General features: G+C 44.9%; 1 protein-coding gene and 1 long non-coding RNA gene across 5 annotated transcripts in view; one reads left to right on the top strand and one right to left on the bottom strand.

The window, feature by feature from the left end:
* LOC137416573 (uncharacterized) overlaps nt 1–20,397 on the top strand; it is a 471,916-nt gene that overhangs the window by 144,264 nt on the left and 307,255 nt on the right. The gene's annotated exons all lie outside the window — the stretch shown is intronic.
* Nucleotides 1–20,397, bottom strand: part of LOC137416353 (uncharacterized) — a 127,203-nt gene that overhangs the window by 105,441 nt on the left and 1,365 nt on the right. For 2 of the 4 annotated variants that reach the window (XM_068101911.2, XM_068101937.2), the window contains exon 2: nt 17,846–18,458. The exons of the other annotated variants lie outside the window; for them this stretch is intronic. The gene's annotated coding sequence lies outside the window, so the exon portion shown is untranslated. The remainder of the gene's footprint in view (nt 1–17,845; nt 18,459–20,397) is intronic. 4 annotated transcript variants of the gene reach the window in all.

Raw genomic sequence — 20,397 nt, 5'->3', positions numbered from 1 at the left:
CCTTTTATATGGTGTGAGCCATGTGGCAAACAATAGAAAAGGCCCTTTTATATGGTGTGTGCCATGTGGCAAACAATAGAAGAGGCCCCTTTATATGGTGTGTGCCATGTGGCAAACAATAGAAGAGGCCCTTTTATATGGTGTGTGCCATGTGGCAAACAATAGAAGAGGCCCTTTTATATGGTGTGTGCCATGTGGCAAACAATAGAAAAGGCCCTTTTATATGGTGTGCGCCATGTGGCAAACAATCGAATAGGCCCCTTTATATGGTGTGTGCCATGTGGCAAACAATAGAAAAGGCCCTTTTATGTGGTGTGTGCCATGTGGCAAACAATAAAAAGGCCCCTTTATATGGTGTGTGCCATGTGGCAAACAATAGAAAAGGCCCGTTTATATGGTGTGTGCCATGTGGCAAACAATAAAAAAGGCCCCTTTATATGGTGTGTGCCATGTGGCAAACAATAGAAAAGGCCCATTTATATGGTGTGTGCCATGTGGCAAACAATAGAAAAGGCCCTTTTATATGGTGTGTGCCATGTGGCAAACAATGGAAAAGGCCACTTTATGTGGTGTGTGCCATGTGGCAAACAATAGAAAAGGCCCTTTTATATGGTGTGAGCCATGTGGCAAACAATAGAAAAGGCCCTTTTATATGGTGTGTGCCATGTGGCAAACAATAGAAAAGGCCCTTTTATGTGGTGTGTGCCATGTGGCAAACAATCGAATAGGCCCCTTTATATGGTGTGTGCCATGTGGCAAACAATAGAAAAGGCCCTTTTATGTGGTGTGTGCCATGTGGCAAACAATAAAAAGGCCCCTTTATATGGTGTGTGCCATGTGGCAAACAATAGAAAAGGCCCGTTTATATGGTGTGTGCCATGTGGCAAACAATAAAAAAGGCCCCTTTATATGGTGTGTGCCATGTGGCAAACAATAGAAAAGGCCCGTTTATATGGTGTGTGCCATGTGGCAAACAATAGAAAAGGCCCTTTTATATGGTGTGTGCCATGTGGCAAACAATGGAAAAGGCCCCTTTATGTGGTGTGTGCCATGTGGAAAACAATAGAAAAGGCCCCTTTATATGGTGTGTGCCATGTGGCAATCAATAGAAAAGGCCCTTTTATATGGTGTGTGCCATGTGGCAAACAATAGAAGAGGCCCTTTTATATGGAGTGTGCCATGTGGCAAACAATAGAAGAGGCCCCTTTATATGGTGTGTGCCATGTGGCAAACAATAGAAGAGGCCCCTTTATATGGTGTGTGCCATGTGGCAAACAATAGAAGAGGCCCTTTTATATGGTGTGTGCCATGTGGCAAACAATAGAAGAGGCCCTTTTATATGGTGTGTGCCATGTGGCAAACAATAGAAAAGGCCCCTTTATATGGTGTGTGCCATGTGGCAAACAATAGAAAAGGCCCTTTTATATGGTGTGTGACATGTGGCAAACAATAGAAAAGGCCCTTTTATATGGTGTGTGCCATGTGGCAAACAATAGAAGAGGCCCTTTTATATGGTGTGTGCCATGTGGCAAACAATAGAAGAGGCCCCTTTTTTGGTGTGCCATGTGACAAACAATGGAAAAGGCCCCTTTATGTGCTGTGTGCCATGTGGCAAACAATAGAAAAGGCCCCTTTATATGGTGTGTGCCATGTGGCAATCAATAGAAAAGGCCCTTTTATATGGTGTGTGCCATGTGGCAAACAATAGAAGAGGCCCTTTTATCTGGAGTGTGCCATGTGGCAAACAATAGAAGAGGCCCCTTTATATGGTGTGTGCCATGTGGCAAACAATAGAAGAGGCCCTTTTATATGGTGTGTGCCATGTGGCAAACAATAGAAAAGGCCCCTTTATATGGTGTGTGCCATGTGGCAAACAATAGAAAAGGCCCCTTTTTTGGTGTGTCATGTCACAAACAATAGAAAAGGCCCTTTTATATGGTGTGTGCGATGTGGCAAACAATAGAAAAGGCCCCTTTATATGGGGTGTGCCATGTGGCAAACAAAAGAAAAGGCCCCTTTATATGGTGTGTGCCATGTGGCAAACAATAGAAAAGGCCCTTTTATATGGTGTGTGCCATGTGGCAAACAATAGATGAGGCCCTTTTATATGGTGTGTGCCATGTGGCAAACAATAGAAGAGGCCCTTTTATATGGTGTGTGCCATGTGGCAAACAATAGAAAAGGCCCCTTTATATGGGGTGTGCCATGTGGCAAACAATAGAAAAGGCCCCTTTATATGGTGTGTGCCATGTGGCAAACAATAGAAGAGGCCCCTTTATATGGTGTGTGCCATGTGGCAAACAATAGAAAAGGCCCCTTTATGTGGTGTGTGCCATGTGGCAAACAATAGAAAATGCCCCTTTATGTGGGGTGTGCCATGTGGCAAACAATAGAAGAGGCCCTTTTATATGGTGTGTGCCATGTGGCAAACAATAGAAAAGGCCCCTTTATATGGTGTGCGCCATGTGGCAAACAATAGAAGAGGCCCCTTTATATGGTGTGTGCCATGTGGCAAACAATAGAAAAGGCTACTTTATATGGTGTGTGCCATGTGGCAAACAATAGAAAAGGCCCTTTTATATGGTGTGCCATGTGGCAAACAATAGAAGAGGCCCTTTTAAATGGTGTGTGCCATGTGGCAAACAACAGAAAAGGCCCTTTTATACGGTGTGTGCCATGTGACAAACAATAGAAGAGGCATTTTTATATGGTGTGTGCCATGTGGCAAACAATAGGAGAGGCCCTTTTATATGGTGTGTGCCATGTGGCAAACAATAGAAAAGGCCCCTTTTTTGGTGTGTCATGTCACAAACAATAGAAAAGGCCCTTTTATATGGTGTGTGCGATGTGGCAAACAATAGAAAAGGCCCCTTTATATGGGGTGTGCCATGTGGCAAACAAAAGAAAAGGCCCCTTTATATGGTGTGTGCCATGTGGCAAACAATAGAAAAGGCCCTTTTATATGGTGTGTGCCATGTGGCAAACAATAGATGAGGCCCTTTTATATGGTGTGTGCCATGTGGCAAACAATAGAAGAGGCCCTTTTATATGGTGTGTGCCATGTGGCAAACAATAGAAAAGGCCCCTTTATATGGGGTGTGCCATGTGGCAAACAATAGAAAAGGCCCCTTTATATGGGGTGTGCCATGTGGCAAACAATAGAAAAGGCCCCTTTATATGGTGTGTGCCATGTGGCAAACAATAGAAGAGGCCCCTTTATATGGTGTGTGCCATGTGGCAAACAATAGAAAAGGCCCCTTTATGTGGTGTGTGCCATGTGGCAAACAATAGAAAATGCCCCTTTATGTGGGGTGTGCCATGTGGCAAACAATAGAAAAGGCCCCTTTTTATGGTGTGTGCCATGTGGCAATCAATAGAAAAGGCCCTTTTATATGGTGTGTGCCATGTGGCAAACAATAGAAGAGGCCCTTTTATATGGTGTGTGCCATGTGGCAAACAATAGAAGAGGCCCCTTTATATGGTGTGTGCCATGTGGCAATCAATAGAAAAGGCCCCTTTATATGGTGTGTGCCATGTGGCAAACAATAGAAGAGGCCCCTTTATATGGTGTGTGCCATGTGGCAAACAATAGAAGAGGCCCTTTTATATGGTGTGTGCCATGTGGCAAACAATAGAAGAGGCCCTTTTATATGGTGTGTGCCATGTGGCAAACAATAGAAAAGGCCCTTTTATATGGTGTGTGCCATGTGGCAAACAATAGAAAAGGCCCCTTTATATGGTGTGTGCCATGTGGCAAACAATAGAAAAGGCCCTTTTATATGGTGTGTGCCATGTGGCAAACAATAGAAGAGGCCCTTTTATATGGTGTGTGCCATGTGGCAAACAATAGAAAAGGCCCTTTTATATGGTGTGTGCCATGTGGCAAACAATCGAATAGGCCCCTTTATATGGTGTGTGCCATGTGGCAAACAATAGAAAAGGCCCTTTTATATGGTGTGTGCCATGTGGCAAACAATAGAAGAGGCCCTTTTATATGGTGTGTGCCATGTGGCAAACAATAGAAGAGGCCCCTTTTTTGGTGTGCCATGTGACAAACAATGGAAAAGGCCCCTTTATGTGCTGTGTGCCATGTGGCAAACAATAGAAAAGGCCCCTTTATATGGTGTGTGCCATGTGGCAATCAATAGAAAAGGCCCTTTTATATGGTGTGTGCCATGTGGCAAACAATAGAAGAGGCCCTTTTATCTGGAGTGTGCCATGTGGCAAACAATAGAAGAGGCCCCTTTATATGGTGTGTGCCATGTGGCAAACAATAGAAGAGGCCCTTTTATATGGTGTGTGCCATGTGGCAAACAATAGAAAAGGCCCTTTTATATGGTGTGTGCCATGTGGCAAACAATAGAAAAGGCCCCTTTTTTGGTGTGTCATGTCACAAACAATAGAAAAGGCCCTTTTATATGGTGTGTGCGATGTGGCAAACAATAGAAAAGGCCCCTTTATATGGGGTGTGCCATGTGGCAAACAAAAGAAAAGGCCCCTTTATATGGTGTGTGCCATGTGGCAAACAATAGAAAGGGCCCTTTTATATGGTGTGTGCCATGTGGCAAACAATAGATGAGGCCCTTTTATATGGTGTGTGCCATGTGGCAAACAATAGAAGAGGCCCTTTTATATGGTGTGTGCCATGTGGCAAACAATAGAAAAGGCCCCTTTATATGGGGTGTGCCATGTGGCAAACAATAGAAAAGGCCCCTTTATATGGTGTGTGCCATGTGGCAAACAATAGAAGAGGCCCCTTTATATGGTGTGTGCCATGTGGCAAACAATAGAAAAGGCCCCTTTATGTGGTGTGTGCCATGTGGCAAACAATAGAAAATGCCCCTTTATGTGGGGTGTGCCATGTGGCAAACAATAGAAGAGGCCCTTTTATATGGTGTGTGCCATGTGGCAAACAATAGAAAAGGCCCCTTTATATGGTGTGCGCCATGTGGCAAACAATAGAAGAGGCCCCTTTATATGGTGTGTGCCATGTGGCAAACAATATAAAAGGCCCCTTTATATGGTGTGTGCCATGTGGCAAACAATAGAAAAGGCCCTTTTATATGGTGTGCCATGTGGCAAACAATAGAAGAGGCCCTTTTATATGGTGTGTGCCATGTGGCAAACAATAGAAAAGGCCCCTTTATATGGGGTGTGCCATGTGGCAAACAATAGAAAAGGCCCCTTTATATGGTGTGTGCCATGTGGCAAACAATAGAAGAGGCCCCTTTATATGGTGTGTGCCATGTGGCAAACAATAGAAAAGGCCCCTTTATGTGGTGTGTGCCATGTGGCAAACAATAGAAAATGCCCCTTTATGTGGGGTGTGCCATGTGGCAAACAATAGAAAAGGCCCCTTTTTATGGTGTGTGCCATGTGGCAATCAATAGAAAAGGCCCTTTTATATGGTGTGTGCCATGTGGCAAACAATAGAAGAGGCCCTTTTATATGGTGTGTGCCATGTGGCAAACAATAGAAGAGGCCCCTTTATATGGTGTGTGCCATGTGGCAATCAATAGAAAAGGCCCCTTTATATGGTGTGTGCCATGTGGCAAACAATAGAAGAGGCCCCTTTATATGGTGTGTGCCATGTGGCAAACAATAGAAGAGGCCCTTTTATATGGTGTGTGCCATGTGGCAAACAATAGAAGAGGCCCTTTTATATGGTGTGTGCCATGTGGCAAACAATAGAAAAGGCCCTTTTATATGGTGTGCGCCATGTGGCAAACAATCGAATAGGCCCCTTTATATGGTGTGTGCCATGTGGCAAACAATAGAAAAGGCCCTTTTATATGGTGTGAGCCATGTGGCAAACAATAGAAAAGGCCCTTTTATATGGTGTGTGCCATGTGGCAAACAATAGAAAAGGCCCTTTTATGTGGTGTGTGCAATGTGGCATACAATCGAATAGGCCCCTTTATATGGTGTGTGCCATGTGGCAAACAATAGAAAAGGCCCTTTTATGTGGTGTGTGCCATGTGGCAAACAATAAAAAGGCCCCTTTATATGGTGTGTGCCATGTGGCAAACAATAGAAAAGGCCCGTTTATATGGTGTGTGCCATGTGGCAAACAATAAAAAAGGCCCCTTTATATGGTGTGTGCCATGTGGCAAACAATAGAAAAGGCCCGTTTATATGGTGTGTGCCATGTGGCAAACAATAGAAAAGGCCCTTTTATATGGTGTGTGCCATGTGGCAAACAATGGAAAAGGCCCCTTTATGTGGTGTGTGCCATGTGGAAAACAATAGAAAAGGCCCCTTTATATGGTGTGTGCCATGTGGCAATCAATAGAAAAGGCCCTTTTATATGGTGTGTGCCATGTGGCAAACAATAGAAGAGGCCCTTTTATATGGAGTGTGCCATGTGGCAAACAATAGAAGAGGCCCCTTTATATGGTGTGTGCCATGTGGCAAACAATAGAAGAGGCCCCTTTATATGGTGTGTGCCATGTGGCAAACAATAGAAGAGGCCCTTTTATATGGTGTGTGCCATGTGGCAAACAATAGAAGAGGCCCTTTTATATGGTGTGTGCCATGTGGCAAACAATAGAAAAGGCCCCTTTATATGGTGTGTGCCATGTGGCAAACAATAGAAAAGGCCCTTTTATATGGTGTGTGACATGTGGCAAACAATAGAAAAGGCCCTTTTATATGGTGTGTGCCATGTGGCAAACAATAGAAGAGGCCCTTTTATATGGTGTGTGCCATGTGGCAAACAATAGAAGAGGCCCCTTTTTTGGTGTGCCATGTGACAAACAATGGAAAAGGCCCTTTTATGTGCTGTGTGCCATGTGGCAAACAATAGAAAAGGCCCCTTTATATGGTGTGTGCCATGTGGCAATCAATAGAAAAGGCCCTTTTATATGGTGTGTGCCATGTGGCAAACAATAGAAGAGGCCCTTTTATATGGAGTGTGCCATGTGGCAAACAATAGAAGAGGCCCCTTTATATGGTGTGTGCCATGTGGCAAACAATAGAAGAGGCCCTTTTAAATGGTGTGTGCCATGTGGCAAACAATAGAAAAGGCCCCTTTATATGGTGTGTGCCATGTGGCAAACAATAGAAAAGGCCCTTTTATATGGTGTGTGACATGTGGCAAACAATAGAAGAGGCCCTTTTATATGGTGTGTGCCATGTGGCAAACAATAGAAGAGGCCCCTTTATATGGTGTGTGTGCCATGTGGCAAACAATAGAAGAGGCCCTTTTATATGGTGTGTTCCATGTGGCAAACAATAGAAAAGGCCCTTTTATATGGTGTGTGCCATGTGGCAGACAATAGAAGAGGCCCTTTTATATGGTGTGTGCCATGTGGCAAACAATAGAAGAGGCCCCTTTTTTGGTGTGTCATGTGACAAACAATAGAAAAGGCCCTTTTATATGGTGTGCGCCAAGTGGCAAACAATAGAAAAGGCCCCTTTATATGGGTGTGCCATGTGGCAAACAATAGAAAAGGCCCTTTTATATGGTGTGTGCCATGTGGCAAACAATAGAAGAGGCCCTTTTATATGGTGTGTGCCATGTGGCAAACAATAGAAAAGGCCCTTTTATATGGTGTGTGCCATGTGGCAAACAATAGAAAAGGCCCCTTTATATGGTGTGTGCCATGTGGCAATCAATAGAAAAGGCCCTTTTATATGGTGTGTGCCATGTGGCAAACAATAGAAAAGGGCCCTTTATGTGGTGTGTGCCATGTGGCAAACAATAGAAAAGGCCCTTTTATATGGTGTGTGCCATGTGACAAATGATAGAAAAGGCCCTTTTATGTGGTGTGTGCAATGTGGGAAACAATAGAAACGGCCCCTTCATATGGTGTGTGCCATGTGGCAAACAATAGAAAAGGCCCTTTTATATGGTGTGTGCCATGTGGCAAACAATAGAAAAGGCCCTTTTATATGGTGTGTGCCATGTGGCAAACAATAGAAGAGGCCCTTTTATATGGTGTGTGCCATGTGGCAAACAATAGAAAAGGCCCCTTTATGTGGTGTGTGCCATGTGGCAAACAATAGAAAAGGCCCCTTTATATGGTGTGTGCCATGTGGCAATCAATAGAAAAGGCCCTTTTATATGGTGTGTGCCATGTGGCAAACAATAGAAAAGGCCCCTTTATGTGGTGTGTGCCATGTGGCAAATAATAGAAAAGACCCCTTTATATGGTGTGTGCCATGTGACAAACAATTGAAAAGGCCCTTTTATGTGGTGTGTGCAATGTGGGAAACAATAGAAACGGCCCCTTCATATGGTGTGTGCCATGTGGCAAACAATAGAAAAGGCCCTTTTATGTGGTGTGTGCAATGTGGGAACCAATAGAAACGGCCCCTTAATATGGTGTGTGTCATGTGGCAAACAATAGAAAAGGCCCCTTTATATAGTGTGTGCCATGTGGCAAACAATAGAAGAGGCCCCTTTATATGGTGTGTGCCATGTGGCAAACAATAGAAAAGACCCCTTTATATGGTGTGTGCCATGTGGGAAACAATAGAAAAGACCCCTTTATGTGGTGTGTGGTGTGTGCAATGTGGGAAACAATAGAAAAGGCCCTTTTATATGGTGTGTGCCATGTGGCAAACAATAGAAAAGGCCATTTTATATGGTGTGCACCATGTGGCAAACAATCGAATAGGCCCCTTTATATGGTGTGTGCCATGTGGCAAACATTAGAAAAGGCCCTTTTATGTGGTGTGTGCCATGTGGCAAACAATAGAAGAGGCCCTTTTATATGGTGTGTGCCATGTGGCAAACAATAGAAGAGGCCCTTTTATATTGTGTGTGCCATGTGGCAAACAATCGAATAGGCCCCGTTATATGGTGTGTGCCATGTGGCAAACAATAGAAAAGGCCCGTTTATATGGTGTGTGCCATGTGGCAAACAATAGAAAAGGGCCCTTTATGTGGTGTGTGCCATGTGGCAAACAATAGAAAAGGCCCTTTTATATGGTGTGTGCCATGTGACAAATGATAGAAAAGGCCCTTTTATGTGGTGTGTGCAATGTGGGAAACAATAGAAACGGCCCCTTCATATGGTGTGTGCCATGTGGCAAACAATAGAAAAGGCCCTTTTATATGGTGTGTGCCATGTGGCAAACAATATAAAAGGCCCTTTTATATGGTGTGTGCCATGTGGCAAACAATAGAAGAGGCCCTTTTATATGGTGTGTGCCATGTGGCAAACAATAGAAAAGGCCCCTTTATGTGGTGTGTGCCATGTGGCAAACAATAGAAAAGGCCCCTTTATATGGTGTGTGCCATGTGGCAATCAATAGAAAAGGCCCTTTTATATGGTGTGTGCCATGTGGCAAACAATAGAAAAGGCCCCTTTATGTGGTGTGTGCCATGTGGCAAATAATAGAAAAGACCCCTTTATATGGTGTGTGCCATGTGACAAACAATTGAAAAGGCCCTTTTATGTGGTGTGTGCAATGTGGGAAACAATAGAAACGGCCCCTTCATATGGTGTGTGCCATGTGGCAAACAATAGAAAAGGCCCTTTTATGTGGTGTGTGCAATGTGGGAACCAATAGAAACGGCCCCTTAATATGGTGTGTGTCATGTGGCAAACAATAGAAAAGGCCCCTTTATATAGTGTGTGCCATGTGGCAAACAATAGAAGAGGCCCCTTTATATGGTGTGTGCCATGTGGCAAACAATAGAAAAGACCCCTTTATATGGTGTGTGCCATGTGGGAAACAATAGAAAAGACCCCTTTATGTGGTGTGTGGTGTGTGCAATGTGGGAAACAATAGAAAAGGCCCTTTTATATGGTGTGTGCCATGTGGCAAACAATAGAAAAGGCCATTTTATATGGTGTGCACCATGTGGCAAACAATCGAATAGGCCCCTTTATATGGTGTGTGCCATGTGGCAAACATTAGAAAAGGCCCTTTTATGTGGTGTGTGCCATGTGGCAAACAATAGAAGAGGCCCTTTTATATGGTGTGTGCCATGTGGCAAACAATAGAAGAGGCCCTTTTATATGGTGTGTGCCATGTGGCAAACAATCGAATAGGCCCCGTTATATGGTGTGTGCCATGTGGCAAACAATAGAAAAGGCCCGTTTATATGGTGTGTGCCATGTGGCAAACAATAGAAAAGGCCCCTTTATATGGTGTGTGCCATGTGGCAAACAATAGAAAAGGCCCTTTTATATGGTGTGTGCCATGTGGCAAACAATCGAATAGGCCCCTTTATATGGTGTGTGCCATGTGGCAAACAATAGAAAAGGCCCTTTTATATGGTGTGCGCCATGTGGCAAACAATCGAATAGGCCCCTTTATATGGTGTGTGCCATGTGGCAAACAATAGAAAAGGCCCTTTTATATGGTGTGAGCCATGTGGCAAACAATAGAAAAGGCCCTTTTATATGGTGTGTGCCATGTGGCAAACAATAGAAAAGGCCCTTTTATGTGGTGTGTGCAATGTGGCATACAATCGAATAGGCCCCTTTATATGGTGTGTGCCATGTGGCAAACAATAGAAAAGGCCCTTTTATGTGGTGTGTGCCATGTGGCAAACAATAAAAAGGCCCCTTTATATGGTGTGTGCCATGTGGCAAACAATAGAAAAGGCCCATTTATATGGTGTGTGCCATGTGGCAAACAATAAAAAAGGCCCCTTTATATGGTGTGTGCCATGTGGCAAACAATAGAAAAGGCCCATTTATATGGTGTGTGCCATGTGGCAAACAATAGAAAAGGCCCTTTTATATGGTGTGTGCCATGTGGCAAACAATGGAAAAGGCCACTTTATGTGGTGTGTGCCATGTGGCAAACAATAGAAAAGGCCCTTTTATATGGTGTGAGCCATGTGGCAAACAATAGAAAAGGCCCTTTTATATGGTGTGTGCCATGTGGCAAACAATAGAAAAGGCCCTTTTATGTGGTGTGTGCCATGTGGTAAACAATCGAATAGGCCCCTTTATATGGTGTGTGCCATGTGGCAAACAATAGAAAAGGCCCTTTTATGTGGTGTGTGCCATGTGGCAAACAATAAAAAGGCCCCTTTATATGGTGTGTGCCATGTGGCAAACAATAGAAAAGGCCCGTTTATATGGTGTGTGCCATGTGGCAAACAATAAAAAAGGCCCCTTTATATGGTGTGTGCCATGTGGCAAACAATAGAAAAGGCCCGTTTATATGGTGTGTGCCATGTGGCAAACAATAGAAAAGGCCCTTTTATATGGTGTGTGCCATGTGGCAAACAATGGAAAAGGCCCCTTTATGTGGTGTGTGCCATGTGGAAAACAATAGAAAAGGCCCCTTTATATGGTGTGTGCCATGTGGCAATCAATAGAAAAGGCCCTTTTATATGGTGTGTGCCATGTGGCAAACAATAGAAGAGGCCCTTTTATATGGAGTGTGCCATGTGGCAAACAATAGAAGAGGCCCCTTTATATGGTGTGTGCCATGTGGCAAACAATAGAAGAGGCCCCTTTATATGGTGTGTGCCATGTGGCAAACAATAGAAGAGGCCCTTTTATATGGTGTGTGCCATGTGGCAAACAATAGAAGAGGCCCTTTTATATGGTGTGTGCCATGTGGCAAACAATAGAAAAGGCCCCTTTATATGGTGTGTGCCATGTGGCAAACAATAGAAAAGGCCCTTTTATATGGTGTGTGACATGTGGCAAACAATAGAAAAGGCCCTTTTATATGGTGTGTGCCATGTGGCAAACAATAGAAGAGGCCATTTTATATGGTGTGCACCATGTGGCAAACAATCGAATAGGCCCCTTTATATGGTGTGTGCCATGTGGCAAACATTAGAAAAGGCCCTTTTATGTGGTGTGTGCCATGTGGCAAACAATAGAAGAGGCCCTTTTATATGGTGTGTGCCATGTGGCAAACAATAGAAGAGGCCCTTTTATATGGTGTGTGCCATGTGGCAAACAATCGAATAGGCCCCGTTATATGGTGTGTGCCATGTGGCAAACAATAGAAAAGGCCCGTTTATATGGTGTGTGCCATGTGGCAAACAATAGAAAAGGGCCCTTTATGTGGTGTGTGCCATGTGGCAAACAATAGAAAAGGCCCTTTTATATGGTGTGTGCCATGTGACAAATGATAGAAAAGGCCCTTTTATGTGGTGTGTGCAATGTGGGAAACAATAGAAACGGCCCCTTCATATGGTGTGTGCCATGTGGCAAACAATAGAAAAGGCCCTTTTATATGGTGTGTGCCATGTGGCAAACAATAGAAAAGGCCCTTTTATATGGTGTGTGCCATGTGGCAAACAATAGAAGAGGCCCTTTTATATGGTGTGTGCCATGTGGCAAACAATAGAAAAGGCCCCTTTATGTGGTGTGTGCCATGTGGCAAACAATAGAAAAGGCCCCTTTATATGGTGTGTGCCATGTGGCAATCAATAGAAAAGGCCCTTTTATATGGTGTGTGCCATGTGGCAAACAATAGAAAAGGCCCCTTTATGTGGTGTGTGCCATGTGGCAAATAATAGAAAAGACCCCTTTATATGGTGTGTGCCATGTGACAAACAATTGAAAAGGCCCTTTTATGTGGTGTGTGCAATGTGGGAAACAATAGAAACGGCCCCTTCATATGGTGTGTGCCATGTGGCAAACAATAGAAAAGGCCCTTTTATGTGGTGTGTGCAATGTGGGAACCAATAGAAACGGCCCCTTAATATGGTGTGTGTCATGTGGCAAACAATAGAAAAGGCCCCTTTATATAGTGTGTGCCATGTGGCAAACAATAGAAGAGGCCCCTTTATATGGTGTGTGCCATGTGGCAAACAATAGAAAAGACCCCTTTATATGGTGTGTGCCATGTGGGAAACAATAGAAAAGACCCCTTTATGTGGTGTGTGGTGTGTGCAATGTGGGAAACAATAGAAAAGGCCCTTTTATATGGTGTGTGCCATGTGGCAAACAATAGAAAAGGCCATTTTATATGGTGTGCACCATGTGGCAAACAATCGAATAGGCCCCTTTATATGGTGTGTGCCATGTGGCAAACATTAGAAAAGGCCCTTTTATGTGGTGTGTGCCATGTGGCAAACAATAGAAGAGGCCCTTTTATATGGTGTGTGCCATGTGGCAAACAATAGAAGAGGCCCTTTTATATGGTGTGTGCCATGTGGCAAACAATCGAATAGGCCCCGTTATATGGTGTGTGCCATGTGGCAAACAATAGAAAAGGCCCGTTTATATGGTGTGTGCCATGTGGCAAACAATAGAAAAGGCCCCTTTATATGGTGTGTGCCATGTGGCAAACAATAGAAAAGGCCCTTTTATATGGTGTGTGACATGTGGCAAACAATAGAAGAGGCCCTTTTATATGGTGTGTGCCATGTGGCAAACAATAGAAGAGGCCCCTTTATATGGTGTGTGTGCCATGTGGCAAACAATAGAAGAGGCCCTTTTATATGGTGTGTTCCATGTGGCAAACAATAGAAAAGGCCCTTTTATATGGTGTGTGCCATGTGGCAAACAATAGAAGAGGCCCTTTTATATGGTGTGCGCCATGTGGCAAACAATAGAAAAGGCCCCTTTATATGGGTGTGCCATGTGGCAAACAATAGAAAAGGCCCTTTTATATGGTGTGTGCCATGTGGAAAACAATAGAAGAGGCCCTTTTATATGGTGTGTGCCATGTGGCAAACAATAGAAAAGGCCCCTTTATATGGGGTGTGCCATGTGGCAAACAATAGAAGAGGCCCTTTTATATGGTGTGTGCCATGTGGCAAACAATAGAAGAGGCCCTTTTATATGGTGTGTGCCATGTGGCAAACAATAGAAAAGGCCCTTTTATATGGTTTGTGCCATGTGGCAAAAAATAGAAAAGGCCCTTTTATATGGTGTGCGCCATGTGGCAAACAATCGAATAGGCCCCTTTATATGGTGTGTGCCATGTGGCAAACAATAGAAAAGGCCCTTTTATATGGTGTGTGCCATGTGGCAAACAATAGAAAAGACCCTTTTATATGGTGAGTGCCATGTGGAAAACAATAGAAAAGGCCCTTTTATGTGGTGTGTGCCATGTGACAAACAATCGAATAGGCCCCTTTATATGGTGTGTGCCATGTGGCAAACAATAGAAAAGGCCCTTTTATGTGGTGTGTCCCATGTGGCAATCAATAAAAAGGCCCCTTTATATGGTGTGTGCCATGTGGCAAACAATAGAAAAGGCCCGTTTATATGGTGTGTGCCATGTGGCAAACAATAAAAAGGCCCCTTTATATGGTGTGTGCCATGTGGCAAACAATAGAAAAGGCCCATTTATATGGTGTGTGCCATGTGGCAAACAACAGAAGAAGCCCCTTTATATGGTGTGTGCCATGTGGCAAACAATAGAAAAGGCCCTTTTATATGGTGTGTGCCATGTGGCAAACAATGGAAAAGGCCCCTTTATGTGGTGTGTGCCATTTGGCAATCAATAGAAAAGGCCCTTTTATATGGTGTGTGCCATGTGGCAAACAATAGAAGAGGCCCTTTTATATGGAGTGTGCCATGTGGCAAACAATAGAAGAGGCCCCTTTATATGGTGTGTGCCATGTGGCAAACAATAGAAGAGGGCCCTTTTTTGGTGTGTCATGTGACAAACAATAGAAAAGGCCCTTTTATATGGTGTGTGCCATGTGGCAAACAATAGAAAAGGCCCCTTTATATGGGTGTGCCATGTGGCAAACAATAGAAAAGGCCCTTTTATGTGGTGTGTGCAATGTGGGAAACAATAGAAAAGGCCCTTTTATATGGTGTGTGCCATGTGGCAAACATTAGAAAAGGCCCTTTTATGTGGTGTGTGCCATGTGGCAAACAACAGAAGAGGCCCTTTTATATGGTGTGTGCCATGTGGCAAACAATAGAAAAGGCCCCTTTATATGGTGTGTGCCATGTGGCAAACAACAGAAGAGGCCCTTTTATATGGTGTGTGCCATGTGGCAAACAATAGAAAAGGCCCCTTTATATGGTGTGTGCCATGTGGCAAACAATAGAAAAGGCCCTTTTATATGGTGTGCCATGTGGCAAACAATAGAAGAGGCCCTTTTAAATGGTGTGTGCCATGTGGCAAACAACAGAAAAGGCCCTTTTATACGGTGTGTGCCATGTGACAAACAATAGAAGAGGCATTTTTATATGGTGTGTGCCATGTGGCAAACAATAGAAGAGGCCCTTTTATATGGTGTGTGCCATGTGGCAAACAATAGAAAAGGCCCCTTTTTTGGTGTGTCATGTCACAAACAATAGAAAAGGCCCTTTTATATGGTGTGTGCGATGTGGCAAACAATAGAAAAGGCCCCTTTATATGGGGTGTGCCATGTGGCAAACAAAAGAAAAGGCCCCTTTATATGGTGTGTGCCATGTGGCAAACAATAGAAAAGGCCCTTTTATATGGTGTGTGCCATGTGGCAAACAATAGATGAAGCCCTTTTATATGGTGTGTGCCATGTGGCAAACAATAGAAGAGGCCCTTTTATATGGTGTGTGCCATGTGGCAAACAATAGAAAAGGCCCCTTTATATGGGGTGTGCCATGTGGCAAACAATAGAAAAGGCCCCTTTATATGGTGTGTGCCATGTGGCAAACAATAGAAGAGGCCCCTTTATATGGTGTGTGCCATGTGGCAAACAATAGAAAAGGCCCCTTTATGTGGTGTGTGCCATGTGGCAAACAATAGAAAATGCCCCTTTATGTGGGGTGTGCCATGTGGCAAACAATAGAAAAGGCCCCTTTTTATGGTGTGTGCCATGTGGCAATCAATAGAAAAGGCCCTTTTATATGGTGTGTGCCATGTGGCAAACAATAGAAGAGGCCCTTTTATATGGTGTGTGCCATGTGGCAAACAATAGAAGAGGCCGCTTTATATGGTGTGTGCCATGTGGCAATCAATAGAAAAGGCCCCTTTATATGGTGTGTGCCATGTGCTCCGTTCGCACACTTCCTTAACACACCTCACGCACCGTCTTGCACACTCTCCCCGTTCGCACACTTCCTTAACACACCTCACGCACCGTCTTGCGCACTCTCCCCGTTCATCCCAAACGTGCATCCTCGCACCCGCTCCTCCACTAACTCACTCTCCGGGTCACGCTCACCCTCGCACGGACACTCCGTATCGCTCTCACTCTCTGTGTCACACTCCGTACACTTTATAACACGCTCACTCTTTGACGCACACTTTTTCCTCACACGCGTACCATTCGCTTTAACACAGCACACAAAGGACCTTCCATGAACGCCCGGGTGCTTTCGCGATCGCAAGCGCGCGACAATTCTCTTCACGCCAAACACTCTGCCGAAAAACCTCTTAGCACCATCACCATATACAGCCCGTCTCACCTTCGGGGTTCTTCTTCCTCCCTGCACCAACACCTGCAAATCTTTAAAGGATTAAGCACGGCATCAAGGTGTGAGCACGGACTTTGCACGTATTCCATTTCTCCCTCCAACTGTTGCTCTTCTAAGTCTGTTGTCTCTACAATTTCAACTATACCCATAATTTCTTTGTTCACCTCGACGACCGCTGGCTTTAATAAAATTCCCTCTACCTCAGCGGTCGCCGGCTGCCCCATACCCTGGGTCGTGATCTCTATACCAGTCATTTTACCCGTGCTTTTCTCCGCCTCGCTCAACCAGCGCTTCTCGACCTGCTTTACCTTGTCGTGCACCCTTGGGACCCCCTCGCCCAACATGCGATCCATGGTCTCCCCATATTTTTGTGCGCTCTCCCCACATTTTCGTATGCTCTCCCCACATTTTTGTATGCGGTCACCCATTCTGTCCCCAACTTTACCGATTCGCTCCAATTTGCTTCCTAACCCCCCAATATGATTTCCCATGTCCGTTTTTAATCCCCCGATTTGATTTTCCAAATTACTCAACCCGTCTCTCAATTGCTCACTGGTACCCCTTGCTTCGTCCCTCATTCTGCTTTCCATCCCTTCGATTTGGTTTCCCAACCCCCTATTGTTTTCCCTCTCCTCATCCGCCTTGGCCATGAAGGCCTGCATTTGTAGCATGAATAGGCCCCAGTCCATTGGCGGCGCTGCTACGGTCACGGGCACGGCGACATTTGGTGCCGCTGCAACCATGTGCACGAGGGCGCCATCTTGTGCACCTGATACCCCCTCAACCACATATTCATTGCTCTCCTCCTCCATTTCCCCCCTGTGGTCCTGGGTTACCCCTAACCCCTCTTCTAATTCCCCCACCGGCATCCGGTCGCCTTGACCATCCATGGCACGATTTTAAATTGAGGATGTTAAATAAAATTGTGGGCCACTCGTAATTTGAGCGTGCTAAGCGCGCTTCAGGTCCGAATCTCGCTCCTGACACCAATTTGTTACGGATCTCTACGTCGGCCTTTTTCCCCTTAAGAAGGGGGGATTAATCCCCTTGTCTATGACTGACCGACGTGCGTCCTGAAGTCCCAACGCTCCTTCCGGTCGGGAGAAGCCAGGGTATTTGGTCTAGGAAAGGTCCCAAGGACCTGAATGCCACTCCTGACCGCGAAGCAGGGGAGGGACTCCCCTGCTCGAACCCCGGTTTTAGATGGTCTAGTTGCTGAGCGGTTTTTAGCAACCCGAAGTTCGAGTCATTAGCAAAGACTAAACCCGATCCTGAAACGTTGGCGAAAATCGCGCCACAGGTATTCAATGAGGGAAAAGACAAGGACGAAATGGATGTAAAGGAAAGAAGGCAAGGTAGGAAGAACAAATATGATTTATTACTAACTATTTACACAATTAAAGGAACCAAGGAGAAGGAAAGAAACGAAAATAATTTACAGAAGGATGGAAGGACCAGAAGACATAGCGCAATATTAACTTACCTAAACAGTCTTACTTATACCCCAGGGACAAGACACACAAAACACGGACGACAATCAGACTTACACGGGGGATGATGACAGGAATGGCAGGAAGGAGAGGAAGGTTCAGCTGGAGGTGGATGGCTGGACGGACGAGGAAGGTGGGATCACAAGGCGGGAAGGATGCGGGTGGTTGGTGTGATCCCGGCTCGAGTTGAGCAGCCGCCGACTCTCCTCAAAAGCAACGCTGCCGTCAACGCTCAAGCTGCGGTGGTCCAAGCTGCGGTGGTCAAAGCTGTGGAGGTTCAGCTCCACGCTGCTGCTCCTCCTCCACTGGGCTCAACTCCACTCTCGGTGGACTGCTCTTCCTCCACTGATGGACTTGAACTCAACTGGTGGACTGCGGTACTCAACAACTCTCTGACGCATCTCTCGCATCTCTCGTGGGGGCGTCGCGCTGCGGGTTATATCACACCCCTACCAGGCCATACCCACCGAGTCCTGGTTGGGCGCGAGGGCTTCCTGGCTCCACCTCCTGGTGACGAGGGGGTGGGCCACGCCCGTGATTTGGTGGCTCCTCCCCCCTTCTTCTCCGAGACAGAGCACATGGCCAATGGCGTCTTGCGGGAAAGAAAAACACTCGCACCGCTGGGATAGAAAACCACTCGCACCGCTGGGATAGAAAACCACTCGCACCGCTGGGATGAGAAACGAAAGGGGACCTATCTTATTTGAATTCGGTGCAATGCAGTGTCAATTAATGGAAGACACAGCCTTAAACTAATACACATAATAAGGAAAGAACTATTTAGAAGGATATATGATTTGCTACGTGCATGTATATGGATTAACTAGGACGACCTTTGACCTTTACACTATGGAGGGTGATATTTACAACAAGATTCATTGCACTACACAGGGTGATATTTACAACAATTCTCAAATCCACAATAGTATATTTGTATTCTAACACAAGTTTCATCGAATCCAGTGAATCCCTGCGAAATCATCAATGTCAAATCATATCCGACATTATTTTATGTGACGTAGCACTCAATTTGAGGTAGAAATGATGAGATAATTAATTGATATTCCCCGATTTTTATAATTAATTGATATAAAATAAATGTGTCACTCCCCATGATGCCCACGTGTACTTACATTCGTGTTCTGCTAAAATGGATTCCTAAAACTTGTCTGACTTTTTACCAGGTAAACTCGTTTTTAGCTCACCTGGACTTTAGTCCGGCAAACTTATCGATCGAGCAGTGTCCGTGTGTGTGTGTGTGTGTGTGTGTGTGTGTGTGTGTGTGTGTGTGTGTGTGTGTGTGTGTGTGTGTGTGTGTGTGTGTCAGTGAGTGTGTCAGTGAGTGTGTCAGTGAGTGTGTCAGTGAGTGTGTCAGTGAGTGTGTCAGTGAGTGTGTCAGTGAGTGTGTCAGTGAGTGTGTCAGTGAGTGTGTCGGTGAGTGTGAGTCGGTGAGTGTGAGTCGGTGAGTTGAGTGTCATTAAGTGAGTGGGTGCAAGTGAGACAGTCAGAGAGTGTCAGTGAGTGTGAGTCAGTCACAGTGAGTGAATTGTATGAGTGAGTCACAGTGATTGAGTTGAGTGAGTCAGTCAGTGAGTGATTGAGTCAGTCAATGAGTGAGTGTATATGTGAGTGTTTCAGTGAGTGTGTGAATTTGTCAGTTGAGCGAGTCAGTGAGTGAGTGGGTGTAAGTGAGACAGTCAGAGAGTGAGTCAGTCATTGAGCATGAGTCAGTGAACCAGTCAGTCACTCAAAGTGTGAGGGAGTTAGTGAGTCTGTGAGTGAGTCAGTCATTGAGTGAGTTAGTCAGTTAGTCAGTGACTGAGTCAGTCATTGAGTCGGTAAGTGAGTCAGTCATTGAGTGAGTGAGTCAGTTAGTGAGTGTGAGTGAGTCAGTCATTGAGTGAGTGTGTCAGTTAGTTAGTCAGTGAGTGAGTCAGTCAGTCAGTCAGTGTCGGTGAGTGAGTAAAAGTGAGTCGGTGAGTGAGCAAGAGTAAGTCATTGTGTGAGTGAGTGGGTCAGTGAGTGAGTGGGTCTGAGTGTGTGAGTAGGTCAGTGAATGAGTGAGTGGAGCAGTGAGTGAGTGATTGATTGATTATGTGAATGTGTCAGTCAGTCAGTGAGTGGGTGAGTGATTGATTGATTGTGTGAATGTGTCAGTCAGTCAGTGAGTGAGTGGGTGAGTGATTGATTGATTGATTACGTGAATGAGTCACAGGGGCAGATTAACATTTTTTGGGGCCCTGGGAACAAAACACCGATCTTTACGAAACCTCACCAAATCATAGAGTTGGCCATAAGGAAAAACAAAACTGTTGATTTTGAGTTCAAAAGGTCAGCAAAGGCCAATTGTCAACAATTTTGGCAGATTTCTAAAAATCCTCAATTTTCATCCAATTCACTTGAAATATAAAGAGCATTGGCAGATCAAAACAATGAATTCAGGCAGCAATTATTTTTTACGTCAACATCGACCAAAAGGTCAACAACTTATTTTCGGGATTTCGCAAGCTTCGCTCTGCGTTCCACAAGTTTCTTGTTTGCCTGTTTGTATGTCAATTGCCCACAAGTTACAATTCCAACATGATCGTCACAAAACTTAACCAAGTCGT

The sequence above is a fragment of the Myxine glutinosa genome, chromosome 1, assembly GCF_964187855.1.
Source record: "Myxine glutinosa chromosome 1, kmMyxGlut1.1, whole genome shotgun sequence".
Classification (NCBI taxonomy): Eukaryota; Metazoa; Chordata; class Myxini; order Myxiniformes; family Myxinidae; genus Myxine; species Myxine glutinosa.
This window is presented reverse-complemented; position numbering and strand designations above follow the sequence as displayed.